A 25,567-nucleotide genomic window follows, 5' to 3' on the forward strand; every position below is an offset into this window, starting at 1 on the left:
TGTATTAAAAATAGAAATTGGGAAGGTATGCAATTGTGCTAAATAATCACTTTCAGGTCTGCACACTGAATCTGTACAGTAATTTGCTACTGAAACATTTCCCAAATTCTCATCAGTGGTCTTGCCAACCCACATACACATCTCCAATCACTGACACACAAGGCTTTGAAGTTCTTCTATCTAACAGCTAAACGCTAGGTTTTGTCCTCTGCTAGGGAAAGACTAATTTGAAAGATAGGAGCTTCAATGTTCGCATGCAACACTCAATCAAGTCAATAGTCCCCATCCCAAATGTTCGGAAAGTAATGAGCTGGGATGCCAGTCAGGGTGCTGTCCCTCCATTCTGTTTGGTAGAAGTCTTTGGTTAATATGTGTCTAATAACCCCTCTATCCCAAATTCCCCATGGTTGCTGGAAGGGAGAAGGTACGCTCGTTCTCTTTCTACTCAGACCTCCTCCCTTCCACCCCAAAGCCTCCTGGCTGCTCTGAGGGTTGGTTAGAAAGTTTCTGCTATCCTATAGATCTCTCAGCTTTTCAGCTGCTGCAAGGAGCATATTTCCACTACTCTGCCCTCTTTTTTTTGTGTTGAAAACTGCCACTGTTCAGTTTTCTCAAGGAGCAGCAGAGTGAAAGTGACAATTCTTTTCAGTTTCACTGCAAGTCCACAAAATTCTGAATCGCAATAAGATTGTGATCAGTCTTCTCTGCTGCAGCTTTGGAAATTCTACAAATAGCAATATAAGCATTGGAACTCTCCATTGCAGTTTTAGTAAAATGCTACATTGATTTACAGTCTGTTCATGTTTAGAAGGTCCTTTATCACCATAAAGGCTAATTTTTCTTTTGTTTTTTTAATGAAAGCTTAGATTCTGCAGACGTTAAAAAAATTTCTCTATTTGACCCATAGGAAGGCAATGTAGATTTGGATATTTTAAGTTCTACATACATACACTCAGACCTATTGACCGCTCAACTAGATCGTAAATAAGAGTTTAATTTGAGATTTAAATTAAAATCATCTTCTGTATATGGTGTTAATAACAAAAAAGAGTAGGAGTGAAACTGAAATTATATAATCCTTTAAGCTGAGTATTTCAAAGAACTAAAGTAGGTAAAATGGGGATTCTTACAGATGGGGAAATAAGGTGCACATGGTTAAATAACTTGCCAAAGATATCAAAACAGGTCTTTGGCGGAGAGAGAGAGAGAGAGAGAGAGAGAGAGACCCTATGACTCAGTCAGTCCTTTGCTCTACTGACTATATAGCATCTATTGTTTTCTTTATTGTTTACATTAACATCCCCATTCCACTGATTTTTAAAACAAAACTAAATGAGGCAAGGAAAATAACCCACAATTGTCTGTATTACTATGTTAACAAATCCATGTATTAATACACAATTACTGTAAATCTATTTAAACAAGCCTGATCTTGCAATTTTCTAGAAATCATATGCAGAAATCAAATTTTCTATATATTTTATTTTTTCATACACATGTCACAACTGCATTTATTATATCCATGTCTCCCTCTCTCCCATTCTTCAATGTCAAAAGCCATTATATAGAATGTATTTCAGTCTCTTATGACAAGAGATAACGATGCAGAAATTCTGATGTCCCAAAAGGATGGTGGAAAAATATATTATGAGAAAAGTGTCAAGCCAAAAAAAGAGAAGAAGTTGTACTTATTAATAGAAGGATACAAGCCAATCGTTTCTGGAAGTGTTTGTCGTACAACCAATGAAGAAATGACAGGCTGGCAACATTTTCCCCTTCACTGCTTTTGTTCCTAGTCAACCAAGACAAGAACAAGACTCCAGTCTACACTACCAAAATTATGGTTGTCTAACAAATGTATAGTTAAATCATATTCCAAAAAGTGTTTTGTGTGGTTTTTTTATTTTTATTACCACCAGTATGGTCAGGAGAGAGATATAGGGGAACCATGTCACAAACCTAGATATCTACCACTGTTAAAATTTGGGTCTCATATTCAGAACGTTTTCTGTCCACATATGCAAAACAAGTGATAAACATGGCTGTGTCCAAATCATCCTAACCTCCATGATTAAGCCTGTTAATTTTTGTAGTGCAGACTGTGGCCTAGTTCTGTAACATTAGGCTGCTGAAAAGTGTATGCATTTTTAAAAAACTATTTAATTTTAGATTATAATATCAAACAATTCAGCAAGTCTTAGCAGACCCAAAATAATTTTTCAAAATAAAAAAGCCAATGATGTTTATGAAGTACAAATCTTAAAATAGTCAATGTGTTTGTTTTCTAAAAGAGTGTGTGTTGGCTGCAAATAGGCCAATGGGCAAGTCACTATTTTAGAACAATTACACTAAAACAGCGGCTTATGTTTCCTCTTCTGACAAAGTAGGGGCTAGAAGCGTATGCTGGAACTGTGTGCACATTAATTCTATGTGCACATTCACTCCACTTTTGCATGTAAAGATACCATCATGGTTTGTATTTGGAAAGTAAAAGGATTTCTGTTTACATTTTCAAAGTATAATTAGTGTTTTTGTCTTGTTTTGAGAAAACTGGAAGGCTGTCTGGAATAAAGTGAATCAATTCTGTTCTTAAACAGCTCAAGGAATATTACTGTAACAAATTATTTTGGAATAGATATTACATAGACAGAGATAAGGGCAGGGATGAGCACTTCCAAATCATGGTTACAATCACCCCTCCAGACCACCAGAATTTTGAGACACCATAAGTAGCCAGCAAGACCAAACTCACAGCCCCCTTATTGACTAAACTACCAACTCTTTGGGCTGGTCACAGTGTCTTCCTGAACTACCGTGTAATTGCATTCTCTTTTCCCAACCCCACTAACCACCTGTTGCAATTATTGCTAATGCACAACTATATTTTAGATTGTGACAAAAGAGTATGCATGTAACATATTTAACTTCTATCTTCATTCCTCTGCATGTGGAGTAGTTAAAAAAAAAAACAAACAAACAAAAAGCCACACACACGCTTTGCAGACCATTTTCCTATTTGGTTGGGTACATACCTTTTTCCCTACTAAGAGCTATGCTGTCTGAAGACATACAGTATTTGTCTAAATCAGTCATCTGTATCATCCACTTTCTGGTGAACAAGAAGTGACCGTAAAGAAGGCCCAAGATCAAGAGCAAAGCTTTCTAGCTTTTGCTGTCATACAGTAGAACCTCAGAGTTACAAACTGACTGGTCAACCACACACCTCATTTGGAACTGGAAGTACGTAATCAAGCAGCATTAGAGAAAAAAAGCATATACAAAACAGCATTGTATTAAACGTATACTAAAAAAAGTAGAAAAATAAAGTTTAAAAGAAGATTTGACAAGGTAAGGAAGCTTTCTGTGCTTGTTTCATTTACATTAAGATGGTTAAAAGCAGCATTTTTCTTCTGCATAGTAAAGTTTCAAAGCTGTATTAAGTCACTGTTCACTAGTAAACTTTTGAAAGAAAAATCATAACGTTTTGTTCAGTTACGTACATTTCAGAGTTATGAACAACCTCCATTCCCGAGGTGTTCATAACTCTGAGGTTCTACTGTATAAGACTAACCCTGTTCTGGATAGATAAGGTAGTCTCATTTTCTCATGGCATTGCAATGAGGGCAGAATTAAGGTAGTTTGGCTACCTTAACTGAACTTCCATTCAATAAAACGTTTCATTATAAGCAGAGCTGGATGAAATTTTTCAACTGAAACTTTTTTTGGTGAAAATTGCAGATTTGGCAACACCAAAACATATTAATTCCTGTTAATTTTGCTGAACTGTTTTTTGTTGGGGGAGGGGTGTTTTTTTGGGGGGTGGGAGAAGAGAACCTAACCTCCCACCTGCCTAAACATTTCATTTTTCTATTCTGAACAACCTTTCATTTAGAAACGTACTTCAGTCTTCTTATAAAAAGTAAACATTAAAAAATGCTCAACATCTAAATGAAACATTTCATCTGACCAGAAAAAAAATTTTTTTTGCACTTTTCAGAATTGTCAGCAAATAGAAAAATCAGTTATTTGCCCGGCTTTAGTCATAAACAGCTGTATACAATTAGCCAAGGCTACTGGGCACACTACAGACCTGTCCTCGCTTACAGACAACCCCCCAACCTAAAGCACAAGTACTCCTGTTACTTTTGTCATGAACATTCATCTGAGGTCTTTACAAAGTTTAATGTTATTTTTTCCTCAACCACTTCTTTCCTGAAAGTAAGAATTCCTGCAGCAACCCACTCAAACTGTCATCATCCAGGAGAAGTGATCATCTGATCAGAAGAAGCCATAACTTTCTGAAACTTGCAGGAATCTCTGCCAAAAGATAAAATGCAGATAATATACTGGCTACCCGATTGCCATAGAACATTTAAACAAGCAATGGGGAACAAGATCAATAGTGGAGCTAGACAAATGTTGTCCAATTAAACATTGTTTCATCAGAAAATACCGATTTTGATGAAGAAAAATGCTTTGGTGAACCTATTACAGATTTGACCTAACTTTTGTCAATGAAAACATGCCAGGGGGCCTGTGTTCCAGGCTCCACAGCACCACGGTACAGAACCTGCTCGGGCTCTTACTGCTAGGCTCTCCACTACGCTGCAGTGTTACCAGCCTCCCTGCCACAGAGCAGGGAGCCTAAAACTCAGAGCCCAGGTTCCTGCTGGGGCTCTGGGGCAGCCCTGCCACATAAGGGCTTCTAGGCTCCTTGCTTCTAGACAGAAGCCTGAAAGACCCAGGTGCCCTGGCTCCAGCTGCAGTTTGGCTCTCAGATCTGCAGCAGGGACCCTGGAAGTCCTGAGAATCCCAGCTCAAACCAGGGCTCTCGGGCTCTGTTATGGAGTTGAGAATCTGAATCCTCAGACCAGTTCCCAGGGTCTGCAGCTCTGGGGCAGCTGCCCCAGAGACTATCTATTAATCTGTGTTTTGACTGTGCCACCAAGACAAAATGATTCTAAAGAATGGATGCAGCCTTAGTCCCAGAGATAAACATGCTCTTCCATGAATCTGCCCGAGGAGGAACACACTTGTTCTCAATGGCATATTTCCTTTTGCAGATGGAGCAGATCCACAGATTCAATCCACCCTACATCACGATTATTCATGAAAATTCTCTTCTCTGCATGATCTGTAGTATAAAGTTGTTAGTGTTGGTAACCAAGGAATATAATTACTGTTAGCAGTTATTAACTGGAATTTTTTCAACACTGGATGTTATCAAAGTAGCGGACTCTTTATTGGCAGGAGCTAGACTTGCATCTAGAATCAACATATTAGTGTCTCCCCAAAAGCAGGCTAAAGACCCACTGACAAGCTTGGGGGGTGGGGAGGGGGGGGAATAACTGTATCCTCCTTATCAGCCTTCCTTTATCCTCAGAGTTGTTTGTCATCAGTGGTGAAAAAAAAGCTCCACTCCACTGTTGCAAAGCCTGCAGAGAAGTCCTACAATGTTCACTATTATTCACTGACTAGCATACTACCTTGTAGGCACCAAAGTTCAGCTAACATCCTTCCTTTAAGTTTCTCTCTTGCAAAAGGAAACAAGCAGTAGGAACTAACCAGGAAAGACAAAAGCAGCTCCATACATTAACTGTTGATGTACTGAACCACTAAATTAAACAAACAGTATTTCCCTTTGTAAGATCATAATGCATACACCTTAATAATTATAAATCAAACTGAATAAAACTGCAACATCACTGAAAAAATAAGTAAGTTTCCTAATCCTCTTCAATTCAATGCATAAACTGTAATCACTCATTTCACTTCCATTAAGTTATCCTTACAACTGAATGAGCCATTCAATAAACATGCCACATTTTATTTCCAAATATTCAGTCAGTTAGCTTCTCTTATTGCAAGAAAAAAGTCTCATTAAACTGCTTCCTGTAACAATTATTCTGTTTCATATGCATCCCACTAGGACTTTTGTACAGATTTGATTAGTCTTCCCAGTTAGAAATTCACTTCACAATCCACACACAAAAAACTCCTAGATTCATAACTGACTGACCCCTCACACCCCACATGAAACAAACTCCAAAAATGTATACACTGTTCTCAGGCTTAGACCACCAGATTGACTTTATTTCTCATTATCCCACTCTCAACACCAACTGAATTTTTCCAACATAAGATTGTTATGACTTCAATCGATTCCCCAAAAGCAAAATTCTGGGAGGAACAGAAGTCGCTTTCCCAGGGGAAAAATATTAATCTCTCTCTCTCTTCAGAATATAAAGCTTTTATCCACTGGTGACAGTATGTCAGCCTAGAAATTTCAAACTCCATGGACTAGAGCAGTGTTTCCCAAACTTGGGATGCCGCTTGTGTATGGAAAGCCCCTGGCGGGCCGGGCTGGTTTGTTTACCTGCCGCGTCTGCAGGTCTGGCCGATCGCAGCTTCCACTGGCTGTGGTTCGCTGCTCCAGGCCAATGGGAGCTGCTGGAAGCGGCGCGGGCCGAGGGACGTACTGGCCTGCTCAAGTGTTTTGGGGTTGTTGTTTTTTTGTTTGTTTGTTTTTTAAAAGGCACTTAAATTTTTGTCACTATGCACTGTTTCAGGGACAGAAGGAGGAGGATCCTGGGAAGGAGAGGCACTTGGAATTTTAGATGACCTCCACCACCACCTCTGTAACCATGCTTTTCCTTAAAGGACCCTAAGGAGTAAGAACATGGAGAAGGTGGGAACTCCTGTTCTTTTTCCTCGGACATTTTCTTCTAGTTTACAATTTCGCTCTCCTTTCCATCATGCTGTGTGCATGCGTAATACAACAGTGAGAATTCCACAGTGATGCAGTGTTTCTCAACTAGTAGCCTCTTCAGATGAGATAGAATGTGTTGGGTTGTTTGTTTGTTTGTAAGCAGTGATGCACTGTTAAACACTAAAATTGCATTTTGAGGCCTCGGAAGGCCAGTGTGTCTTCCTTCCTTGAACTTCCATATATCTGCTAAATCCTATTATTCCAGTCAGGAATTCTGGCCTCTATATGGAAAAAGTTTCCCATTCATAGTTCAAGAGCCCTGCTCCATAGTGGCTCTACACTGGCTGAAAGTTCTCTGCTACAACTACAACAGTGGTTTCTAAACTTTAACAACCTGTGAACCCCTTTCACTAAAATGTCAAGTCTCACGAACCCCCTCCTAAAAATGAATATTTCCAGAGATTTTCTCCTTTACCTGACTATAAATTATAAAAGCAGTGCTCTTGGAAATATAAAATTTCTTTTGATGACAAGCTTATTACACACTATTTATAATTAAATTATTATTTATCATTACAGTATTTTTATTACATTATGAAAACAGCAACACACTTCCAAGATCTCACTTTCATAGCTTGTATCACTTTGAATAAGCCTGTTATAAGACAAGGCTCCTAGGTTTCATCAAGGAGTATCAGATGTGAAACAGCAAGAAGGTATTTAAGAAGCCAACTCAAAGAGTTCCTTCTACACAAGCATTTAGGTCTTGAGCAGTCCAGGCAAACAACGCACATTACAACAAGTTTAAACTTGTTCTTCATAATAATTTTAAAAACAATACTAGCTGCCTATTTAATTTTAAAACAGCAAAAAAATATATCCACCTCCCTTTCCATTTCTTATATGGAGTCTTGAAGTTTAAATCTCCTCAGTGTGATAAATATGCTTGCTTTGATCTGATTAGCTCTTGGAAGTCCAGGGGCTCCGGGCTGCTGGGCCCGTGCTGCCCAGGGTCCCTAGGGACAGCTCATAGACTCATAGACTTTAAGGTCAGAAGGGACCATTATGATCATCTGGTCTGACCTCCCGCATGATGCAGGCCACAAAGCCGTTCCTACCCTTTCCCTTGACTCTGCTGTTGAAGTCCCCAAATCCTGTGGCTTAGAGACTTCAATTAGCAGAGAATTCTCCTGCTAGCGATCCCTGCCCCATGCTGCGGAGGAAGGCGAAAAACCTCCAGGGCCTCTGCCAATCTACCCTGGAGGAAAATTCCTTCCCGACCCCAAATATGGCGATTAGTAAAACCCCGAGCACGTAGGCAAGATTCTCCAGCCTAACCCTCATTAGCCATTATACTATTTACCTGCCATGGCACGCTGTTCCTTGGACTAAAATCATGTTATCCCATTACACCATTCCCTCCATAAACTTATCTAGCTCTGTCTGCCATTAGGGAATTTTTCCCCCAGAGAACTCCCTGTAACATTTTGTTAATCCCCAGGGGTTCACAAACCCCAGTTTGGGAACCACTGATCTACAAGCATGTTGTGAAGTGGAGTGAGCAAACACTGGAGTTTTTTCAAATTGTTAAGGTAGGTTTGCGGTACTGAAGAAACGCAGGGGAAACAATAGCAACCACCTTTGCAGATGTAAAAATAAAACTGTCAGGTTTCCTGCCTGCTTATGGGTCTCAGAGTTTTTACACTAAGTGTATTTTATATTGGTGACATGAACATTTAATAACAGAGCACAGAAGAGACCTCAGTGATAAAGCAGAGAGCTTTAATTTCATTTTTGTATACAGAAAAAAAAAAAGGAATCTTCTGCCCTTTTTGAAAGAGTAAGGCATGGTGATGGGAATGAGGGTTTATTTTTGAGTTTCTTTTGTATAAAATGATTTGGATTGATAGCCAAAAATGTAACTAAAATATAATCTCCAGCTATGATTAAGTTATTTGCTTATATTTTTCCTTCTAAATTTATTTCCAATTCTCTACTCTTCCTGAGATTTTGAAACCCAGACAGTAAACAGAATCTTTCAAAACAGGAAATGCTGGCACACACACACACACACACACACGGGCAAGAAAAAAAAAAGTCAGAGTAGAAAGTTCAGATATAGGCATTTTGTGGATTTTATTCCATTCTGCACCTTTATGCAGTATCTATAAACAGGAGTACTCCAAAATTAAGTTGGGGAAAAACACTAACCCAGGTATTTTTGTCCCATGTGTATGCACTGGGAGGGGTACGCATGAATTGCAGTTAGCTTGGTGGTCAGTACTCAGGTTAACTTAGCCTGGGTGTGGGTAGCCATGCTGCAAAGCCAAATTCCCTGTGTCCTCCCTGGTGCTGCACTGGTGTCCTTAGGACACTTGGGGGCACAGCCCTCGATGCTTTGTGCTGCAGCGGGAGGGGAGTGCTGGCTGACATTTCTCCTCAGCAGAGTGTTAGTAGCTACTGCCACTTTTACCTACTCACTGCAGCTGGGTTCAGTGTCATGGGGAGTTCAGAGACAGAAACTCTCAGCAGGCCCCTGCTCTTGAGAATCATAGGACTAGAAGAGACTTCAAGAGGACATAGTCCAGTCCCCTGCACTCCAGGTGGGACTAAGTATTATCTAGCAAAAAGAAGAACAGGAGTACTTGTGGCACCTTAGAGACTAACAAATGTATTAGAGCATAAGCTTTCGTGGACTACAGCCCACTTCTTCGGATGCAGAAGTGGGCTGTAGTCCACGAAAGCTTATGCTCTAATACATTTGTTAGTCTCTAAGGTGCCACAAGTACTCCTGTTCTTCTTTTTGCGGATACAGACTAAAACACGGCTGTTACTCTGAAACTTAGTATTATCTAGACCAGCCCTGACAGGTGTTTGTCTAACCTGCTCTTAAAAACTCTAATGATGGAGATTACACAACCTCCCTAGACAATTTATTCCAGTGCTTAACTGCCAGTTAGGAAGTTTTTCCTAATGTCCAACCTAAACCGCCCTTGCTGCAATTTAAGCCCATTGCTTCTTGTTTTATCTTCAGAGGTTAAGGAGAACAAATTTTTCTCCCTCCTCCTTGTAACAACCTTTTATGTACTTGAAAACTGTTATGTCCCCTCTCAGTATCCTCTTCTCCAGACTAAACAAACCCAATTTTTTTCAATCTTTCCTCATAGGTCATGTTTTTTAAGACCTTTAATCATTTTTGTGGCTCTTCTCTGGACTTTCTCCAATTTGTCCACATCTTTCCTTAAATTGTGGCACATAATATTCCAGTTGAGGCCTAATCAGTGTAGAGTAGAGCGGAAGAACTACTTCTCCTGCTAATACATCCTAGAATGAGGTTTGCTTTTTTGTAACAGTGCTACACTGTTCACTCATATTTAGCTTATAATCCACTCTAACCCCCGATCCCTTTCCACAGTACTCCTTTCTAGGCAGTCATTTCCCATTTTGTATGTGTGCAACTGATTGCTCCTTCCTAAGTGGACTACTTCGCATTTATCATTATTGAATTTCATCCTATTTACTTCAGATCATTTCTCCAGTTTGTCCAGATCATTTTGAATTTTAATCCCATCTTCCAAAACACTTGCAACCCCTCCCAGCTTGGTATTGTATGCAAACTTTATAAATGTACTCTTTATGCCATTATCTAAATCACTGATGAAGAACAGAAGATTGGTATCTGCACACCCAGTCTAAAGCCCTCACCACATGAACTTGGTGACTTCTCATTAAATGCCTGCCTCAGGCACTGACAGAACTAAGATCCAGTCCCCAACGTTAACTGCAATAGTAGAAGATTTAACATGGATGAAAAGCTGTGAGTAGGGGAAGGGGTAATAAAAGTAACAAAGCTTAACTAGCAGTGTTGTGGCTTTTCCCAAATTGGCACGTACTGACCCGCTGCTGGTGCACAACTCTCACAAGCCGGCACTGGGAGGTACTATAATCATTGAATAAAGAGCAATCTGTATCCGGATTATTTTTATTAATGATAGTATTACTGTAGCATGTCAGAGACCCTGCCATGGAGCAAAACCCCATTGTGCTAGGTGCTGTACAAACACAGAACAAGAAGGTCCCTGACCCAAAAAGCTCACAATCTAAGTATAAAACAAAAGACAACAACGTGGTTACAAACATGAGAGTAGAAGACAGACAACATTGGTCAACATGATAGCCAATGGTATCAGCACATTGGTGAACAACAGTTGTCAAGTTTTTTTTGTTGGCATCACAGAAAAGGGGAGAGTTTTAAGAAGGAACTCAGAGGAGGATAAGGTAGTTCTAAGATTGTTTATGAGGAGCTATTCCAAAGCGTGAGGAATAGGAGCATAGGAGGAAAGCATAAAAGTTAACTTTTTCAAACAAGCACAAGTGGATGATGGAGGCTGGCAACACAAGCTGACAGTGAATAAGAGATGATAGGTAGGGTGGGGATAGGCTGTAAAGGCCTTGAAAGTGAAGATAAGCCGCTTATATTTGATGCAATAGAGAAGGGAGGCGGCTTTGGACGGATGCAATGAGAGCAGTAGCATGGTCAAAGCAATGGGCTCAGAAAATCATCTTTACAGCAGCATGTGAATGGATGTGAGCAGGGCAAGGCCGCATACGTCAAGGACAGAGAAAAGGTTACTGCAGTAATAGAGACACGAGATGAGAGCCTGGACAAGGGTTTTGGTTGTGTAGATGAATAGCAAAGGCTGTCTTAGATGCTATGCAAAAAGATTAAGAAATACAAGACTTAGCCTGCATGCAAGGACTAATGAATAAAGTGCAGACATTTATATTTGTGCATATGTTGCGTCTCCAATCCTAGCTACTGGTAACTGGAGAAAGAGAAAGGGTGGGACTTCTCATTACAAGGGTGCTCTGCAATAAGTGAAGGGCCACAGAAACGGAAGCACCAAGCAATTATTTCTTCTTATATGCTTTCAGTTTCTTCATGGTACCGTAGGTTCTGCTGAGGGACTGTCCTTTGCTATGAATGGAAACAAAAGCTGACAAGACTCAACTGGCATTTTCAGAAATGTTCTCAAGCAGTTCTAGCAAATTACAAAACATGCTCTGCACTCAAAGGGTTCCCATGGTGTCAGGGGAGTTCCAGGCCCTCAAGGAATTCATATTCTGAAGTAACAGCCTTCCTGTGACTGGGTCATCAGCACAGTGGCAGGGAGCTTTGAGTAGCAGTCCCCAAAAGGGAAGAGATAGGCAAGCAGTGAGCTAAACTGAAAAGAATCCTAAATGGGGATATTTCAGACAGTAAAGGATTCTTTAATTTATCAAAGGCATAACATGATCCAATGGCTAGAAGTTGAAGCTAGGTAATTTTTCACCTTATCTGTAGCCTAAGTGTAATTAATCATTGCAATAATTTACCAACAGCTGTGGTGGATTTTGTATCACTTAAAATCAAGACTGGTTGTCTTGCTAAAAAATATGCTCTATCTTAACCAGAAGATATGGACTTGATATACAGATTACTAGGTGAAATTCTATTGCTTCTGTTACAAAAGAGATCAAACTAGATGAAAACAATTTTTTTTTTTTTTTTTTTGAGTAAGCCGAGCCACTCTGATTCTTTCCTGGTGAACTGGCTATCCTGGGAACATAGGAGGAATTGTGGGAAGGCACCGGAGGACTATCAGCAGTCAAGTCACTTAGCCTGCAAAGTAGGAAGGTTACCATTCTAAATGGAAGCCTCCCTTGGGCTTTAGCCTACAGCCCCAGATAAGCAAGCTAGCCCTGGTTGAAAGCACCACTAAAGTCAGATGAGAGAGTTGTGTGTGTCCCACTACAGCCGTGCCACTAAAAGGCACGCAGCGTAGCTGCTGTTTGTTGGCAGGAGAGCTCTCCCGCCAACAAAAAAAAGACTTCCACCCCCAACGAGCGGCAGTAGTTTTGTCAGCAGGAGAGCGCTCCTGCTGACTAAGTGCTGTTCACAGCGGTGCTTTTCCTTGACAAAACATGTGTCTTTCGGGGTGGGGGGAGGGGAGAGTTTAACACCTCTGAAGGACAAAACTTTGTTGTTCAGTTGCCAGTGTAGACAAAGCCTCAGAGAGGGGGTAAGGCGCAACACCTGAATAAGAGCCTACATTAACTCTGTATGGATGATAAACCCTGAGACATCTTCCCTCTCACTACATAACCAAACCAAAGCCAAAAAGCTAACCAATATTTGAGACTTCTTGAATTGGACTTTATCTACCTTCCTGCCCTACACTTCATAAAATTAAGTTTGAGACAGACATTAAACAGGATAAATGTATTTTCCCCAGGGGAAGAGTGCTCCCCAAGGTTCTGGATCCATTATAAGGGGATGTTGTCTTCTAAACTGACATATGCAAATTGTTTAAAATATTTGGGGGTGGAGAGGGACGTTTATTTAAAACCAGGCATAAAAACAAGAACTCTGACAGAACAGTACAGGAAGGTGCAGTTAATATTTTTTCCTTTAGTCCAATTATTGCTAATAACCTTCCACACACCCCTCCAACACCGCTTTCCGGAAGCATCAAATATCATTTGTAAAAGTTGAGGACTAGCTGGCTACCCCTAATAGAGTTCAGTGGGTCCACAAGAGTTATTTATTGGCATAAGATGGAGGTATGATCCCATGCAACTCCACACAACCTCGTTTGTGCATGTGCATTCCTGGGCAGTGCCTCAGCAAAACATGCTGAGGCACTGAATTTTAGAGGCTTTCAACATGTCCAGACCGCTAGACGTTTGTCAGCACAGTATTGGCTATCAATCACACTATATGCTATTTTCAATGTCGATGCTTCTATGGAGGAGCCATTTACCCTAATTTATACCAATACTTTGAAAGAAGAGTGCTGTTGACAGTGAAGTAGCAGAGAGGTTATCTATCATAGATGGCACCTACAGCTACCTGTTTAACCAGCAGGATCTAAATGTTGAGACTCCCCTATATACAAACAAGACCTATGACCAGATGAAGTTCAGAGTTTTGAACCAATTTTACTCTACATTTGTGAAATGGGACAGCAAATGAATAAGACTACTTTTCTTTGTGAGGCGCTTGGCCCATTATTACAGTAATTGCCTATGTGTATGTAGACTGCAATCACTATGGACAAGTGCTATTGCTTTGTGGACACTGGCTAAAAATAGAGTATTACTCATTGGAACATGTGGTTGGTGTGGTTAAATCAACAGCTGGCACTTAAAAAAATCTGATTAGAAGAGGTCATTGGTATTGGGGTCTCAGAGATAATGGAAGGAGCATGAAGGGGGAATTTAACAACTGTGGTGGAGTTACAGACCTAACATGTCCACCATGTGATGCTGTTATTCTGCAATAGATAGTATTGATCACCCAAAAGCCAGTTTCCTGCTGTCAAAGGCTGTTGGCTGGGCAGAAGTCATGACAGAAGTAGACAGATTTGCATACAAAGGGTAGAATGTCAGAGTCACCCCCATATGCAAAAGAACTGAATTGTACTTCTACTTTGTCAAAGCAGATGACTCAGCAGGGGCCCTGCTTAATAGAACTACTTTTCCTTCACACACAAGCACTGAGAAACAAGCTGTGCTTTAACTATTACCTCAAAACAAGTCAGAAGATGGTAGAATGTGCCACTGAAAGGTAAAGTTGGAGATGGCACTTGCACAAGAGTGCTAATTAATAAATATAATTAATTCCCTCTGTCACAGACTGCCTTAGCGTTCTTCAGCATGGTCAGGTAAGTTTTGTTGTTTTTTTTTTAAACCTAACAAGTCACTGAAAAGTATTGTTATTTTATATGAAGTTCAGTTTAATACTGCCCACACCTGTCAAAATGCAGTTGTGTTCGGGGGAGGGGAGGCCTCCAGGGCTCCCGCCCATGCTCCAGGAGCTGCCGCTGCTGGAAGAGGGAGGTGGCAGCCCTGGACTGCTGCTGCTGCTCATGAAGTGGGGGACAGCCCAAGACCACTGCTGTTGTGTGTGTGTGTGGGGGGGTGATGCGGCTGGTCCCGGGGGCCCCTGGGGTCAGTCACACCTGCCAGCTGCAGAAGTTGCTGAGGTCCCAGAAAGACACAGAACCCATGCTTTCCATGACCTCTGTGACAGACTCGCAGCCTTAATGATTACCTGTTCTTTTCATTCCCTTTAGGGCACCTGGCATTGGCCACTGTTGGAAGACAGGATACTGGGATAAATGGACCTTTGCTCTGACCCAGGGTGGCCATTCTTATGATAATGCGTAACTATAAATGTAGTTTTCAGCAAAAGCTACACAACTGGGCAGCTAGCTAAAGGGTAGTGTTTTCTGCCTCAGCAGTTGGGGCTTTTAGCATGTAAGCAGGACAGGTACATCTTCTTTCCGTACCTTAAAGAGGGGAAACTGAATATGGGATAGGAGTTTAAAGTCATAAATCTCCACTGTATCCAACCAAAGTTCACATTAGTATAGATAGCATTCAAATTTCAAGTGACAGCAGGCTTCCTAGTGAAAACAAATTGGGAGCCGGGGAGGGTGACAGTCATTTAGAGCTACACACCAACTTTACACTGGTTTAGGTGAGTGTAAGCTTCCATGTCTAGAAGGCATGATTCACAATCATAATGGATAAAACTCTTAGGCTGTGCTACATAATCTAGTAGCATGTTCCCCAGAAGAAGAATAACTAGGGCTCTATCATTAAAGATGCTTCCCCTCATAAATTTGCCTTTTTACAGAAAATATGGGTACTAAAAAAAAAAAAAATGCCTTTCAGTAGGCAACCATTGCTATTAAGGGACTTTTGCGAGTCTTAAAATACAAGGAAGCCTCAATGTAGGACATCCTTTGCAAGCAGTTTGTTACAGAAATCTTTAAAAAACTAGACTAAAGGTAAAATAAGAAACCACTGACAATTCCCAACTGGGTGAAATTTAGCACACTCACAGAGTGCCTAAGAAAACTATGAAAATCAAATTCTACTAGCTCTGTGGACTTAAGTGAGTTAGAATACTGCTTATGGAAGATTCTCATTGTGACCAAGTCTCACCGCAAGCTGTTTAAAAAAGCCATATACATGTACTAGAATAGCAAGGAAGGGGCGAAAGATTAAGATTGTGTAATGGAGAAGATCCACATTCTAACAACTTTCAGTTGTACATTAGTAATACATGAGATATGATGGTACGAGAAAGGGCATGCAAAGTAGATGTGGTGAAAGATGAGTTGAGTCACAGTTGTGCCAAATCATTTGACAATACATTTATGCAGGTATCTGCTGGTAAGGCATTCCCATCTAATAGTAGTTTCTTTAGATAGCAGCAGTGAAACACTCCAGAGTTAGGAATAGATTGCATAGCTCATGCATGAGGAAAACAAGAATAATCTCATTTCTACTAGTTCTCATTTTCAACCTTTGTCTCCTGCTGGAAGTTATGCTGCCTGTCTGTAGGTCAAAGTGCTCCATGGTTGACCTCTGGATTTACCTGGACAAAGGCTTGATGAGAGAGGATAACTACACCAGTACTTTATCCACCATTTCTAATCCATGTTTAAGAGAAAAACAAAAACGTTGTTAGAATAATTTTGCTACATTAGGACTGAGTAGCTGCATCACAGGGGAGCATGGATCAGCGTTCACGTTGCACTCCCCATCAATATCTGGCCTGGGGAACCAATGATCCAACCAGCGGACCAAATTCAGTGATGAATCCTGGTCACGTGCCACCTGAGGCATGTTGCACATATGCTAAGAAGAAGCTGCATCACAAGACAAACTAAACTTTTATGCAAGCTATGACTTTTAATTTAGAGTTTTTGTTTTGTTTTTTGAAACACTGAAGTGGAACTATTTTAAGAAAGCCAAATCTATTCTCTTAAACAAATTCACCTAGCAGCTTAGTTTTAGGCATTTGTGAATGCATGTATCACTAGGTTCTTTGACCGTTACAAATATGCATAACACCTCAATTCTAAATATTACTGTTTTATACCAATAGGTACTCAAAAATTACACACTAATCTTTGTAACTATGCCATTGCAAGTGGCATCACAGCTCTAGCAGATATTTCACTTGAACATATGCCCCCTCTGAGCTCCAGAATTAATTTATGAGCAAGCCCAAGGCCTATCCAATAGCTGTAATTATTTGATTGATACTCTCATTCAGTGGAAAAGGTTGGTATGTTCTCTTGGTACAAATAGAATGGAAGAGCATTTTTCTATTTGGTGGCAAAACTGGAAGAGATTTTATTAAGGTGACAGCAAGTGACTACAAAAAGATGAAATACAAGAGAGATCAACCATTTCAAGAATTTGTTTTGACTACCCTATTAATGGGAACTTCCTCAATACACCAATTAGTTTTATTAGTGCCTGGGCCATGCATAGATGTCAGTGAAACCTATTACTCAGTTTAAGTATTTTTTTAGTGTCTCAGTTAAAAGCTTGACAGATTCAGAGAGAAGCTTCCAGCCTCACTAGCAACCATGCACACTTTCATGAGGACTACAGTTGTGGCACCTGGCTTTGAGGTTCCCAACTGAACTGAGAATTTGCTTATAGAAACAGTTTGTAGATCAGAAATAGGGTTGTGTGTTTTGCATTATAACAATTTAATGACCACGCAAAGCAGATTTAAAAACTCATATTTTCATCCTCCCATGACTATCTCAGCATCAGGGAATTTCCACATTCAGCAATAATGGTATAAATAGAAATCTGTTATTAAAAAGTTTGTGGTCAAGAGTGGGGTTAGTGCTTTGTCATTAAACAATGTTAAGTTTGCAATTAAAAATCACAAACACACTAATAATAACGGTATAGGCTCTGAGTTAAATGCTGATTTACCTCACCATAAAAGCTTATGCAATAATTTTCACAAGAACAAACAGTGCTGTTTAATACCTTACAAAGAAGGCTCCTCATCTCCAATCATCTGTTTGATAATCAACATTTATCCACTACTTATTGTTGCTCTCCTTGTGCCTGAAGCTTCATGTCCTCAGTCTTTAGTTCATTTTCATCTTTGTAGTAGCTGGCCTCATTCTTGTTGCAAGGTGAAGGTGAATTGCTTTCAAAAAGCATCAGAAACTTCAGTGTTTTGACATGCCAACATTAGATTAAATTCATCACAGAAGTGACAGGCCTTTCCACCCATGACCACAGTTACCCTCAGACTATCATGCCACACCTTCATTGCTTCCATCTTCTCTCAACACTGCTAGATGCTTCTTGACGTTGTGCACAGTCTACTGATTGCCAACTGCTGAAAGAGGGAATCAAGTTCAGACTGAATTCACTTTTGTTCCTGGTGTGCAAAGAGAATCCTCAGCTGCTTGGACCAAGGCACACATGATCAATCAATTAAGGCATTCACCATGGCTATATATACTAGCACAGAACTTCCCATTTATTTATAAGGAACTAGTTCTTATACCATGCAGGTACCTGTGTTTTATGGATGCATAATTCTAATTTATGATACATTGCACTGCAGGACTACTAGTCTCAGGAAAAATGGAAGTTAGGAAAACTAGCTAAATAGATTGAGCTGACATAGTTCAGGCTTTCCATCCATTCTAGGGAGAAAAGTATACAATAAACTAATTTTAGCACCAATCTTTATCAATGCCTTGACATTTGTAGTCAAGCTGACTTTGAAAAGCCTCTGCGTGGAGAAAGACAATTCTATCTGAAAGGAAATCTGAATTAGATTAGTGTTTCCTCCCAATGTCTCCTGTGTGGAGGGAGCAGCCCAGAGCTATTACGGGCTAATACTGAACATTAGATTAATTAAGACTTCTAAAACATCTTAATGCTGCGACTGTTGCAAGTACATTATTTGAGCACTACGAGATAAAGCAGACTGGCTTGTCTTGTCTTGTCCAAACTGACACTATAGTACAAAGGACACGACTAGGAACAATTATGAAAAAAAGTCAGTTTTAAGAGGTGTAAACATTAGAATACGAAACATATAAAAGACTCAATATTTCTCCATTCTGGAGAGTGACTATGGAAACATCCGTTGGACACTACTCTGTAGAAGAAATCTTTCTTCTCCCTGGAAGAGGAGTCATTCTGTTGGCTAAATATTACAACCAATTGGCTCAATGTTTCAGTGTATTTTACGGTAAGGCTTTGTCTAAACTGGAACCTGAATGACAAAAGTTGTGTCATTCAGAGGTGTGAAAAAAAAAAATCAATCACACCAGCGCTTTTCGTCAGCAAAACTTTTGTCCGGGGGGGGGGGGGGAAGAGAGAGAGAACAGCGCTTTGTCAGCAGGAGAGCTCTCCTGTTGACAAAGCTACCGCCGCTCATTAAGGGTGGAAGTTGTTGGCAGGAGAGCTCTCTCCCACCGACAAACAGCAGCTACACTGCATGCCTTTTAGCAGCATGGCTGTAGCAGCACAGCTGTGTCACTAAAAGGTGCACAGTGCAGACATAGCTTAAGTCTTAGTCAATTCATCAAGACTTCTGTATTTGAAAGAAGTGTTAACAAGAGTTGTGATTTTACAAAGTCACCAGTGATAATTACAGCCCTTCATTAAAAGAACGCCTTCACACATAGAAAAGGAAAAATGCCAGAGTAGGTTTTCTTCTGCATATAAGTTGTCTTTAGACATCTGTTTTGTACAAGTGTCTGTTTTTCCTGTGTAAGTGCTTGCTTTGACACAGCGTATTCCTATTGTATCTCAAAGAGATTAAGCAGTTCAAAATATGTGTGTGTATTTCTGCCTGGCTTCCCTGAGCTGGCTCCAACTTTGTGGTGGCATAAGGAAGGTGGACATGAAAAAACTGGATGAATCCATAGTCAGTGCTTGACCCAGATGTTCTTAATCTGAATGTCTTTGGTAGAGGTTCTCCTCCTCTCTAGATGCTAAATCATCTCTGTGGCAAATGAGACAGAAGCAAGTTTTGAAGAGATAGGATTATGCCAAATTAATGTGTTTTCAAAGAGCTTCCTAGGTAGGGCGACCAGATGTCCCGATTTTATAGGGACAGTCCCAATATTTGGGGCTTTTTCTCATATAGGCTCCTATTACCCACCACCTCCGTCCCAATTTTTCACACTTGCTGTCTGGTCACACTATTCCTAGGGAAGGTTACCTACAAATATACCCATCATGCCCCATTTTGAATTATATGATTTGAACACTCTTTTAGGATATCTTGATATACTGAGTATAAACATTTCCAACAAATACACTTAATGCAAGTTTACCTGTGAAGTGGTTTTGCTCCTTCCTGGACTAGGAAAATGAGAAAGCACATGGAGGGGGAAAAAGGGAGGGGGGGAAATAAAAAATAAAAGATGCAGCAGAACTGTGGGGGAGCAAGTTTTCTGAAAGTGTCAATGTTAAAAACAAGAGAACAGAGCAATAATCTTCTAGATTAACCTGTGTTCTGCCCACAAGAAACATCACTACATGTATTGAAAGCTCTTTGTAATCAGCATGACAGAAGGGTTTTTTTTGTTTTTTAAATGAGTTTATATGGATATTACTATATCCTCAAATACCCTGAATCTGTATGTTTTGATTGCTCCTACTTATCTATTAACTCCCATTTTACTGGCAGTTCTGGTTTTATAGAAGCTGTTCAAAATTTAACACAATAGACTTATAGCAGCTGTTTTAGGCTCTTTGTAAGACATCATAAAGAGATTCAAAATAGAAATACAAACAAAATTTCAGAAAGCTATATTCTGAGTTCATCTAACTTTCGTAACATCCAGGAGTACTTCACAAATTTTAAAGTAGAGTGCACACATCACTATCTTCTATCCCAGAAAACATACTGGCAGAAGCAGAGGCATTAGTCTGTTTTTCCCCAATTTTTTAAATATGACACTGTCTTCTTATGCTTTTTTGTGAAGTTTTTTTTTTTGCCTTACTTACTCACAACTTGAGGGATGGGGAGAAGAAAAGTGATCTCCCACCAGTTTTTTTTTTTCCTTCAGAGAAAGTATTTCTATCATCTCTTCCGGTCATTACCAAAGCTTCAACCTGCAACACTGTCTGGTGCATCTGTATTGTCTGTGGCTACATTATATTTGACTCCTACAGGCATGGACACTGTTATGTCAAATGCTAAATTTATTTTATTCTGGTCAAGAACTCATATTGCTTACACAAGATACACATTCAGCACATGACTGACCTTATACACCATACTGGCTTTTTTCTACCAACTATTGAACACATCCATCCCCGCCACCACAATAAAAGTTTGTGAGCTATAGACATCCTTGTATCAAAGGGAAGATAAACCTCCTGAATCTCAAAACACATTAATAGTACTACAATTCTGAACTTTGACTTTTTATTTCCCAAATGTTCAAAGTTACAAAATTTAAACAGTACTTTCAAATTAAATAATAAGACAAAAGCTGGAAGATTTATGTTTAACGCTGCTGATGTCTTTAACTTATGCCTTTGAAGTGTTTTTCCTCCCCAACAAGTTCAGGAGCATGTATTAATTATAAAATTTAGTTTTTACCAGCCCTTTTTTCTAGAATTATGTAGTCAATACTTGGGACACTGATATAAAGCCTATTAGTTGTTTGGAATGAAGGAAAGCCTTACAGTTAAGGTACTGAATTAGACAGAGCAAATCTACATTTGATCCCCAGCTCTCCCACAGACTTGAGCCTGTGACCCTGGGCTAGTTACTTCATCTTTTTGTGCCTCAAATCTCCATCCACAAAGTTGTGGTAATTTTCCCTTCCTTTCAGTTGTGTTGTGAAGATAAGTTTATTAAGGTTTATAAGGTGTTTAATTATTACTATAACACAGGCCCTATAAGTACCAGATAGAAAACTGGAAGAAGCTGAACTGATTATTTCTGTGAGAATTGTTTCGGAAAAATGTGAGTCTTGCATGCAAAGTATCAGCTTAATTAATGAAAAAATGAAGCAAGTTGTCTGACAGATGTATAAAACCTCTGAAAATAGGGTTTAAAAACAGAAACATTAACAGATAACTACAGCAGTAGTATTAGAAGCTGTATTATTATAGCACAGACTTCATTAGACTACACAGTTGAGTTTGTGGAGGAGTTAACATCAGGAAAGAAGTCCAATCCCTCCACCCCCGACCCCACCTCAAAAAGGTGATTTTCTTCAGTTAAATGGAACAAAAAGCTGATGAATTGGATGACCCTGCAAGAGAGACATTTGACACCACCGTCAACATTAAAACATAGCCAGAATGGTTTATATTCCTATGTTAGGCCTTCCAGCAACTTTTCAGCATCATGTTCATCCAGGAAGAGTCTGTTTCTCTTCAACATCCAAAAAATGGCAATGATTAATCTAGGCCTAAACCATGGAGACAACCATAACTGAAGACTTGATTTTTTAAAAATGTTATCAACACCTTTAATATAGCACAACTGAGCAACTTAAGAAGCAGATACAGCTTTCTCCTAGATATGCTGGACAGATTCAAATTCACAGGTCCACTATTAGATACAGAAGTGAAGAACAGGAAAAATTAAATGAAACGACATTGACACTAACGCCCTATCCTGAATTAAACAAGAGAACTGACAATGACTAGAAGCATCTGCAAAGGGACAAATGTATTCTACTTAAAGCTACTGATTCTAATCTGAAAAGAAAAAGGATGAAATGCTGCATGTAAGTTGCTAAGAATGCAGAGATCTTTGCTAATTGCACAGACAACTAAAATAAAGACTAGAGAACATCTCAGGTCCATTCATCTTGAACTTGTCATATAGTGTTCGGCACACTATTTAAGCCTTATTGAGAAAGCAAAATACCCAGCAGAACTAAGACATATTGCATAATTTCAAAAATTCTTCCATAGCCACCATCAGCTTCACAGTTGGTTGTATTAGGGCTTGTTCACATGGAGACATTGACCATAATACCTATTGCAAAATAAGCTATGCCACAACCGCTCCCCATTTTGGCACTATTCTCAAATAAAAATCACTTTTATTCCAGAATAATTACACCAGTTTGGAAACATCCTAATTATTCCACAATAAAGTGATTTGTTTTATTCTGGTCAATTTCCCCATGTAGATAAACCCTTAGAACTGATAGCTCATCTTCCCAGAGACAGTCTGCGTACTCTCAGGAAGTCTACATCCAACTGATGAAATCTGCACTGAGACAGAGAACTTTGATCAAAACATCACATTACATGCAAAGATTCTAAAAGGACACACTAAGTTTACAAAAGCAACTGAAGGAGTTTCAGATCAGAGGCTAGTGACACTGACAGTCTCAGTGGAAATTTAGCTTGATCTAATGAACAAACTAGACCCATACAAGGACACACACACGAAGAATTTTTCCATTATTTAGCCAGGATGGCGCCTTCTGCAGCAAGAGGGAACATCTAAGTGGTGCGCATCAGGCTGCAGCTCTTTTTCTGGCTCTTCCAGGGCCTGGCTGTATTCACCCCATCTTCTCATATTTGCACACCCCATCTGTGGCCCCACACAGTTGCAAGACTTCCTCCTGGCACCAGCCATGATTGCTATCTGCCAGGCAAGGAAAAGGAAGCTCAGAGATGCTCTGACTGTGGATTGTGTTTTCGCTCCCATGTTGCTTCATGTCTCTAGGCGGAGTTCCTCTGGGCAATGTTCACCGATTCCTTTGAAGAGCCATGGGACTGTCCAGGGTTCTTTGCTTGGTGTCCCCATCTGGAACCCCCCTACAACCCCTACTGGTTGAACCCAGAATAGGAAGTTGAAAAGCAGCTAACAGAACATGAACCTGAGTTCATTCTCTTTGATTTTAAATGCTACGAAATCCAGATTTGTACCCAAATCTGTTTACAAAGGAGCATGTTGTATCAAAACAGTGGGGAAAAATGTGGAACTAAACCACAGCCAGGGCCGTTAATCTAGTGTTGTCTGTTTTTAAGAGACCTTCATTCTCATTTAGACAGTTCAGAATGTTTTAAAGCTCATTTGGACTGGTTTGATCCAAGTTTCATAACAGAGTCAATGCTGAAAAACTAAGTACATGGTTTCTAAAAGCAGATATGAGAACGTTATTAACAGCAATACCTAGCTCTTATATAGTGCTTTTCATCAGTAGACGTCAAAGCACATTACAAATTAGGTAAGTATCATTACCCCAATTTTACAAGTGGGGAAACTGAGGCACGATTACTTGCATTGTAGTAGCACCTAGGAGCCCCTGTTACAGACCAGAAGCCCAGTGCTAGACATCATGCATAACCGAAAGACATTTCCTGCCCTGATTAGGCTTATCTAGTTAACAGACTAAGAATTCAGTTGCACTCCACTACTAGAACTAGAAGCGCATCATTGTGGATAATGTATGCATTTTTACGTTTGAAGAATAAATACATTTTATAAAGCAAATAACACAGTACGGGCTTTGTGTTTCATTTAATAAAATCTGTTTTTCCACTGTTTTTTTTCTTCCCAGTTGGAGTGGGCTGTAGCCCACGAAAGCTTATGCTCTAATAAATTTGTTAGTCTCTAAGGTGCCACAAGTACTCCTGTTCTTTTTATTACCACCTTGTTAGCCACCAACCTTTGCCATGAGGCACATAAAAACACTACACATTAGTCAATGTATTAACGAAATATCTGAAGGGGACTATTAACTCAGCAATTGCGCTATTTATTGTTCAGGTCCTGTGTGTATATACACAAGGAAAGGCATAAAATTTAAACTGAGAAAGTTGATTGAATTTATTTGTGTGTTGCTTAGAAACAACACAGGAGACACTTTTCAAAGAGCAATAACCTGAGCTCACCAGACTGAAGTGCCACCCAGTGTAGCATCAGCTGGTGATGATGTTTTATTTCTCTATTCGCCTATAAAGCAGAAGGCAATATTTTCACACTGGGATTTTTTTTTTTTTTTAAGTTCGCTTGTAAACGCTTCAGAGCAGGGACTGGGTCTGTGTTTGCACAACAGAGCCCGATGCTGACTGAAAGCTCTGGGCACCCTGGCGTTAATACCAGCCCCACAGGAGCAGTCATCAGAAAATCAAGAGGCATCGTGTGGTGACAAGAAAAAACAGCATTATTAGGAACGCTCAAAATTAGCGACCAATTAACCCCCCGTGTCTTCATTTCCTAGCGCAGGAGCCGGACACGTTTACCAGCCCCTGGGCTAGGAGGCAGATCTATCCCCCCTGTGGGGTTATCGGGGGGGACACAGGACAGCAGCCCTGCCTCATTCGGGGGAAGCTGCGGGGGCTCCCGGAATAGGGCGGGGGCTCCTGCATGGCTCGGGGTCCCCACTCCCCAGCCCAGCCCAGCCCCTTTCCCCGGGTGACTCACCTCTCGCTCCCCGGTGCGTTCGGTTCCAGCGCCGAGGCCCGAGGCCGGGCCAGCTGGGGGACGGGAGAAGCAGCCCCGCACCGGGGGAGGCGGCCAAGACCGGGAGCCGAGGGGGAACGAACCACACGGCCCCCCCGCCCCGGCCCTGAAGCTCCCCCCGCCCGGAGCCTCCGCCTCCCCGACGGGCAGCGCCCCCCGACGCCCCTTCAAGCCACCAGAGCCCGTCCTCGGGTCTCCGGAGCTTCCTCAGAGCAGCGGAAAGCGAGCCGCCGGCCCCAGCGCTACCCCGGGCTCGCCGAGCCCCTCCGCGCCTGGGAGAGCCGCTTCCCCACACAGGGAATAACAGGAAGGGAGCGGGGGTGACCCCGGGCGCGCTCGGACTCACCGGAAGTGATTAGAGAGAGAGAGGGGAGGGAAGGAGTGAGCGAGCGAACGAGGAATGTTCAGTGCGCATGCGCTGAAGGGGCACCGGGATGGTGTCGCTGGTCTTTCCCCCCCCCCCCCATCCTCCCGTGGTCTCTAGCCAAGGGGCGAGCACGCAGCTGGAGGCTACACAACACGTCCCTTCCATTGACTTTGTGCCAGCATCTCCTTTGTCTGAATCCTGG

The 25,567-nt window shown here is 40.8% G+C and overlaps 1 protein-coding gene across 2 annotated transcripts in view; it reads right to left on the bottom strand.

The window, feature by feature from the left end:
* PIK3CA (phosphatidylinositol-4,5-bisphosphate 3-kinase catalytic subunit alpha) overlaps positions 1–25,293 on the bottom strand; it is a 65,428-nt gene extending 40,135 nt beyond the window's left edge. Inside the window, exon 1 of one of the 2 annotated variants that reach the window (XM_005285954.5) lies at positions 24,960–25,293. The gene's annotated coding sequence lies outside the window, so the exon portion shown is untranslated. Of the gene's footprint in view, positions 1–17,560; positions 17,860–24,959 lie in introns of those variants that run through there. The other variant, XM_008170666.4, reaches the window with a different exon arrangement.
* Positions 25,294–25,567: the final 274 nt, after the last annotated feature.

The sequence above is a fragment of the Chrysemys picta genome, chromosome 9 (assembly GCF_011386835.1).
Source record: "Chrysemys picta bellii isolate R12L10 chromosome 9, ASM1138683v2, whole genome shotgun sequence".
Lineage (NCBI taxonomy): Eukaryota > Metazoa > Chordata > Testudines > Emydidae > Chrysemys > Chrysemys picta.